This window comes from Limulus polyphemus, unplaced genomic scaffold, assembly GCF_000517525.1.
Source record: "Limulus polyphemus unplaced genomic scaffold, Limulus_polyphemus-2.1.2 Scaffold1758, whole genome shotgun sequence".
Classification (NCBI taxonomy): domain Eukaryota; kingdom Metazoa; phylum Arthropoda; class Merostomata; order Xiphosura; family Limulidae; genus Limulus; species Limulus polyphemus.
This window is the reverse complement of record NW_013667368.1, coordinates 78,529-85,564: the sequence shown is the minus strand read 5'-3', so window position 1 is coordinate 85,564 and position 7,036 is coordinate 78,529. Positions and strand designations below refer to the sequence as shown.

Genomic DNA, 7,036 nt, shown 5'->3' with positions numbered 1-7,036 from the left:
CTGTCTTCCCTCTAATCTTACACTGCTAAATTAGGGACGGCTAGCGCAGATAGCCCTCGCGTAGCTTTGCGCGAAATCCATAACAAAGCAAAACAAACAATCTATTGCTTATTTTTAGTTTTCGTAAAACTCATGGCTAGGCCATTCACTAGCTTTCAGTAAGTTAAACGAATTTCAGAGTATAGAAACATTGAATAGGTTTAACAAGTTGTATCTGGCAAAGTAATAGATGTGCTGTGTGAACTACAGAGGCTAGAGTACAAGTAGCTATGTTATGAAAAGTAACACATGTTGAGAGCACTAGAAAGGCTAAAGGTCATAGAGATATATTTACCAATGTAAGCTGACAGATGTATTAAGTGAACTAGAGAAGTCAAAAAGTTATGTTTATCATCGTAATATGGCAGATGTTAAAAGTGAGTAATGGGGGTCAAAGGCCATTATTTTTTAAGCTGAAATGAAATGATCACAATATTTCCAGTCACATAGAGATATTATTTTCAACATTTTCAATCTAATTGGGATTTCGTAAGTATTTTCAACCAAATCGAGCTTTTCCTGTTGCCAGAGAAACGATATTAGATGAAGAACTTGGTTTGATGAATTCAAAATTGAAATATGAGTGGATTAAGTATTTAGTAGCTATGCTTTACAAATGTCCATATTTATGAACAATGTTATATCTAGTTAGTGTCAGTATTTAGTAGCGTTACTTTACAAATGTCCGTATTTTTGAACAATGTTATATCTTGTTAGTGTCAGTATTTAGTAGCTTTACTTTACAAATGTCCATATTTTTGAACAATGTTATATCTTGTTAGTGTCAGTATTTAGTAGCTTTACAAATGCCCATATTTTTAAACAATGTTATACCTTCTTAGCGTCAGAAAATTTCACTTCAGATTAGAATTGTTTTCATTCCTACGTTTCAGAATATGATGAGTAATTATTCATTTTTTCAGTTAATTGTTCACATGTTCGTGATTTTCTCATGTTTTAATTGGGGTTTCTTTGAGCTTCCTGGTTTAACGAACTTTTTGGAGGTTCATGAGCACAGAGCTCTTTTAGGTACCAACATACTCCTGTTCTCTTCAAAGTAATTAAACAAAATTACATGGATACATTTAAATGAAGGAAAGCCTATTTTCCGATAATGCTCGGGTTATCAGGCTATTAATAATTTATTTACATTTTCTGGTCCTTACTGTTTTCGAAATGTAAAAAAAAAACATTCAAAATTTATTTCCTTTATTAATAAAGCTATTATGCAATACATCTAATCAATTCACGTTTCTGAATGAAAAGAAACATCTTTTAGGGTCACGACAGGATATGAATCAGCTTGAGTTAATTCCACTGTCATAGAACAGTTGTCAATCGTGATCCGTGCAACGTCATCACGAACATGTGTGTGCACAGGATTTAATTTCTGCAGGGCACTTCGCGCCCTCTTTATATTATATTTTTTCACGACATAGAATGTGGGTCTATTTACGTTTATTGTTGGTTACAAGTACGTTAGGGATGGTTATTTCGTTATACAGGTAAGAATATCGTTGGGTTCAGTTTTGGTAGAGTAAATGAAAATATAATTGCTAGTTTTACTAGGCTTTGCGTTACAACTAAGATATTTACTCTGTTTTCGCGTGAATTCCAAATATATTGTGTTTGTACGTACCAAACGTAACTTTCAGTATTGTCAATATATTGTTATTGAACGTGACTTTCAGCATTGTTAAGCATATTGTATTGAACTTGCGCTATTGATAGATATATTGTTATTGAACGTAGCTTTCAGTATTGTTATGTATAATGTTATTGAACGTGATTTTCTGCCTTGTTACGTATACTATATCCAACGTTATTCTCTGCCTTGTTAAGTATATTATATTGAACTTACAGTGCTGTTAGGTCTATTCTTATTTAACGTGACTTTCAACATTTTTAATTATATTGCTATTGAACGTGATTTTCAGCATTGTTAGGAATATTGTATTGAACTTACAGTATTGTTAAATACATTGTTACTGAACGTGACTTTCAACATTGTTAGGTATGTTGTTACTGAACGTAATTTTCAACATTGTTAGGTATGTTGTTATTGAACGTAATTTTCAACATTTTTAGGTATATTGTTATTGAACGTGACTTTCAACATTTTTAGGTATGTTGTTATTGAACGTAATTTTCAATATCGTTAGGTATATTGTTATTGAACGTGACTTTCAACATTTTTAGGTGTAATGTATTGAACGTGACTTTCAACATTTTTAGGTGTAATGTATTGAACTTAATGTTTTGATAAGTATATTGTATTCAACTTACAGTATTGTTAGGTATATTGTACTGAACTTAAAGTATTGTTAAGTATATTGTATTGAACTTATAGTTTTGTTAGGTATGTTATTATTGAACGTGATTTTCAGCAATGTTAGGTATATTTTTATAAAGTGACTATCAGCATTGTTAGGTGTATTGTTATTGAATGTGACTTTAAATATTGTTAGGTATACTCAATTAAAACATTTGGAATAGGATAGACTGTAATAAAAAAAATGGTAAGAGAAATGTGTCAATAATTTTGAGCACGGTCGCGTTATATAACACAGTATGTAATCAGAGCAGAGTTAGGAAAAAGTTAAAAGTATTAATGAAAGAGAGCCTTAACAATTAATTGTTAGGAAAGTTAAAGTGAAGGGTTAGAGAAAGAGAACGTTTCAATTAAATGTAAAAAAATAGAAAAAACATGGTGGAGGTTTTAGTAAAAGAGAACGACATGAGCGTTGTGAAAGAGTTTTCGAATACATAAGCAGAAGATTTTCAACTTGTTTTAACTTGCAGGTTGTATAATCGTAAGATGCAGCTTCTAGAATTAGAAAGTACCCAGGATTTATATATAAAGAGAGAAAAAGAATAAGAAATAAAAACGCAAACAAGGGGGTTTGGGAAAAACATCAGAAATAAGGTCTAGGAAAGAAATGACTTACAATATAGGATAAAGAAAGAGTTTGTTACACAAAGCGATCAAGTAAAAAGTATTGGAAATAAGGGCTAGGAAAGAAGGCGCTTATAGTATAGGATTAGAGATGGAAAATGTTGCACAAGTGAGTCAAGCAAGAAGTATTGGAAATAAGGGCTAGGAAAGAAGGCGCTTATAGTATAGGATTAGAGATGGAAAATGTTGCACAAGTGAATCAAGTATAAATTATTGGAAATAAGGACTGGAAAGAAGGCGCTTATAGTATAGGATTTTAGATAGAAAATGATGCACAAGTGAATCAAGTAAAAAGTATTGGAAATAAGGGCTGGGAAAGAAGGCGCTTATTGTATAGGATTAGAGATGTTACATACTTACTTGTTTTAGAACGTATTTTAATTATGCTTGGACCTCATTATCTAGCGTTACACCTGTGATTTAGAATTTATGTCCATAGTTGAAGGGAAATTTCACTGCCTTATTGTTACTAAGACTTGCTATTTCATAACAGCAGTAGGCAACTCTTGGACTGAGGTTACCAAACGAATAACCATTACCAGAAACTTTAAATCAAAAACGAAAAACGAGTGAGAGAGAGAGAGTGGAGAGAAAAAAAAGATGACAGAAATGTTATATACTATCCTATTCTTTAAGGATGTGTCTGAAAGAGATGTGAGTTGAGACCCGTTATTTGACGAACTGAATGCAGGTTCAGTAGCCGAGGTTTTGGCACTACTACATGCCGACTGATACGATCCAGTGGACGAATCCCGATTGCGCCGGTAGAGGGCTCAGTGCCAGTTGAGAGCAGGCGCACAACTGAGGTTTCGTTCAAATGCTCTCATGATTACAAAACGTATGTAACAGGAGACTACAATGTGTGTTGCAAAACCTATTTAAGTGTTGTGTTTGAACTTCAGGGGAGGTCGGTTGTTTTGACTACTGGGTTTTATTTGAAAGTTGTATTAAACGCATTTACTTCGAATCCGAACCAGACAAGACTGTAATGGGAGAAGAAAATAAGAAAGAAGGCGAACGTGTTTCCCGTCTTTGGGGAGAGACTCGAGGATATTGATTGTTATAATAGAATGAACTATTTTCAGCAGCTTCCTTTGAACATACAATGGACTGTAGTTTTGGAATGTACTTCTACCAGGTGTGGATTTTGAAGAATACTGAATGTCATAGAGTGTAATAAGAGTGAACACTAACAACCTTTCTTATATACCTGAAGGTACGTACATTTAAATTAACCCATGTTACTGAAGTATTCAGGTTGCTGAATATTTCTTGACGAATAGAATTTGAAAAGAAACTAAGTTTGGTTCATTAATCTGACAAAACTGCGCGTATTTTAAGTCAAATAATCGTAGAATTTGGGTCTTCTAAGTCACGCGATTAAATTTTATGTGCCGTTTTGGCACGATTATTGGTCTTTAGTAAACGATTCCATGTCGGAAGATGTTTCACTGAACGTCTTGTTCATACAGATTACTCACCACTCTCATAATACATCATTCATTATTCTGTAACACAGTAACTACAACACATGACGAACAAATCGGAGTGCTTGACAGTTTTCGAGTTGCTAGTTCACAGAACTCAAGACGAAGCAGGGTGTGTAATAAAAACTAGACTTTTTTTTACAGTAAAAACAACAACCACATACTGCTGTTTTGGTCTTCTCTTTACTGAAATTAAGACGTAAAACAAAACCTGCCACACACGATTACCGTCTTGAGAATACTATTTTGTTAATACGTTCTTGAGTTGCGCTTATCGTTGGATGATGTGTAACACTTTGAGAAGCTGTGAAGAGACAGTGTTAGCACAAGAACCATACTAAGTATACTTTTAATTTGAGGTATGACATTTTGCATATGATAACAGATTGCACTATAAGACTATATGAATATGGTAATTTATGAAAGTTTTGAACCTATCAGAAAAGAAACACAATTACATACGTTGACATGTTAAGTGTCTTTAAAATGAACAGCTGTTTTTTGACTCATGGCTTAAAACCGGGATTCGATACCCGTGGTGGGCATAACACAGATAGCCCATTGTGTAGTTTTATGCTTAATATCAAGCAAACAAAAAGACATGTGGTAAGTCTCTTTAAAAACGAACTGTTTTTTTTTTACATGTGGTAAGCGTCTTTAAAAACGAACTGCTTTTTTTCTTTTTTGGTATAACAACGATCATAATACCCTGTCTTACTATGAATGTTGACTGAAGTAACTTAGACATTTTGTATAATGACAAAAACGACCATAAACTTCACAATAATTAAGGTTGTATCTATTTTATCCAACGTACAGCAGGTCGCTCCTGAATAAATTTTAGAAACGAAACGTTGAGTGAAATAAATATAACCTTGTTCTGGAGTTTATGGTCGTCTTTCATACAAGATACACTGTTAAAACTTTAACCATGCAAAGGAGGTAGACCTCAGTAAGGATAATATTTCTTGAGTTATAGCCATCAATTAAGGACCAGTACACTGTCTACCTTTAATAATATTGTCCGGTAAACCATAAATTAAAACTGGACAACATTTACATTATTATAGACTGGACTACCCAGTAAGTAATGGACAGAAGATCTACTATACCAAATATATTAATAATGCAACTCTTTAGTTTCTATAGAGGTATGTCGATCTTGTTTACCAAATGTTCTGCTAATTTTTTCTCCTCTCTTACACCAACACAAACACCCCTCATTATTACTGCTGCTTCACCATTAAAGTCGGTTTGTAAAGGATTAAGTTTTTTTTTATTTTTATTTTCCGCTGCTTCATTCTTGTTGTCTTCAACATCAATTATTGTGTTTATACTTTTATTGCAACCAGCCAGCCACATTTCTTTATTGGAAAATGAAAGCTGTTTGAATGTGTTTATACTTTTATTGCAACCAGCCAGCCACATTTCTTTATTGGAAAATGAAAGCTGTTTGAATTTTCTCGCTGCCACATCTTATAAAACCAATAATGAAAAGGAACGCATACAAAATGAAATGTTGATGCCGAAATAATTTTTATAAGGTGGGTGCTAGAAACCCCTAACAAAATTGTAACCTTACGTACGATGTAAAACATAAATTCGCTTGCATTTAAACGTGCTAAAAAGATGAAGTCAGCATCCATATGTTTTTATCAATTTAAATACAAAAAAATGCTTTAACAACAGTCCTTGCTACAATGTTTACAACGTATTTATTGTAAAACTTTGAAAGTAAATAAACCGAAAATTAAATCGTTTTACCTGACACTACAATTATTTTAATTTGAATATCAGGAACGGTCTTTTTCCTGAAGTGGCTGACATCATATTTTCTCACAGTGAAATACTAGTAAATATCATGCAACGTCACTGCAAAAATATATCATTTATATCTTAAGAAAATCAATTCTCTGATACAGCTTTGTGCGAACTATCGACCAAAAAGTAATGTAAAACATAAACAGTACAAATCAGCACTCTTCTTCAAACAGCACCAGGAGACACTACCGCAACCCTAGTGCTCTCTAGGTCCTGTTTCCTTGAAATGTACGAGGATATTTTTAGTAGTAGTAAAAAATGGTTATTAAAATTTCTGTGATTACGGACCAATTGTAGGCTTATAAATCTTTCAATGCATCATCTCATATATATAACTCATTCTAACTCCCATCTTACTCTCCTCCTAGGAAGTGCATTCACTTTTACAAAAAACATCATATTGTGCGTTTTAGAAAATAATAAAATCCAAGTTTTTGTATTTATCATCACAGCTTCTTTTGTAACATTATTGTTTGATAGTTAGTATACAGTTTCTGTCATGTTCCTTCTTAGTCTTCAAGTGAACAGAAATAAGCGTAGCACATCCAAAAATAGGTGTTGCGTGATGGAAGTAGTTGGCACCAGGAGTTCACAAAAAATAAAGAATAGCGTGTGAGTCATGGTTAACCTGCATGCTTGTACAGTAAATACAAAAACGCCTTTTTGTACTTTGTAACTTTTCTTTTCATTATAAGTTCTGTATTATTTAATAAATACCTTCTACATATATTAG

The 7,036-nt window shown here is 33.0% G+C and overlaps 1 protein-coding gene across 1 annotated transcript in view; it reads left to right on the top strand.

Moving 5' to 3' along the window:
- Positions 1 to 1,466: 1,466 nt before the first annotated feature.
- Positions 1,467 to 7,036, top strand: part of LOC106464844 (puratrophin-1-like) — a gene marked incomplete at its 3' end in the record, with an annotated part of 83,881 nt that continues 78,311 nt past the window's right edge. The window contains exon 1 of the mRNA XM_013924999.2: positions 1,467 to 1,544. The remainder of the gene's footprint in view (positions 1,545 to 7,036) is intronic.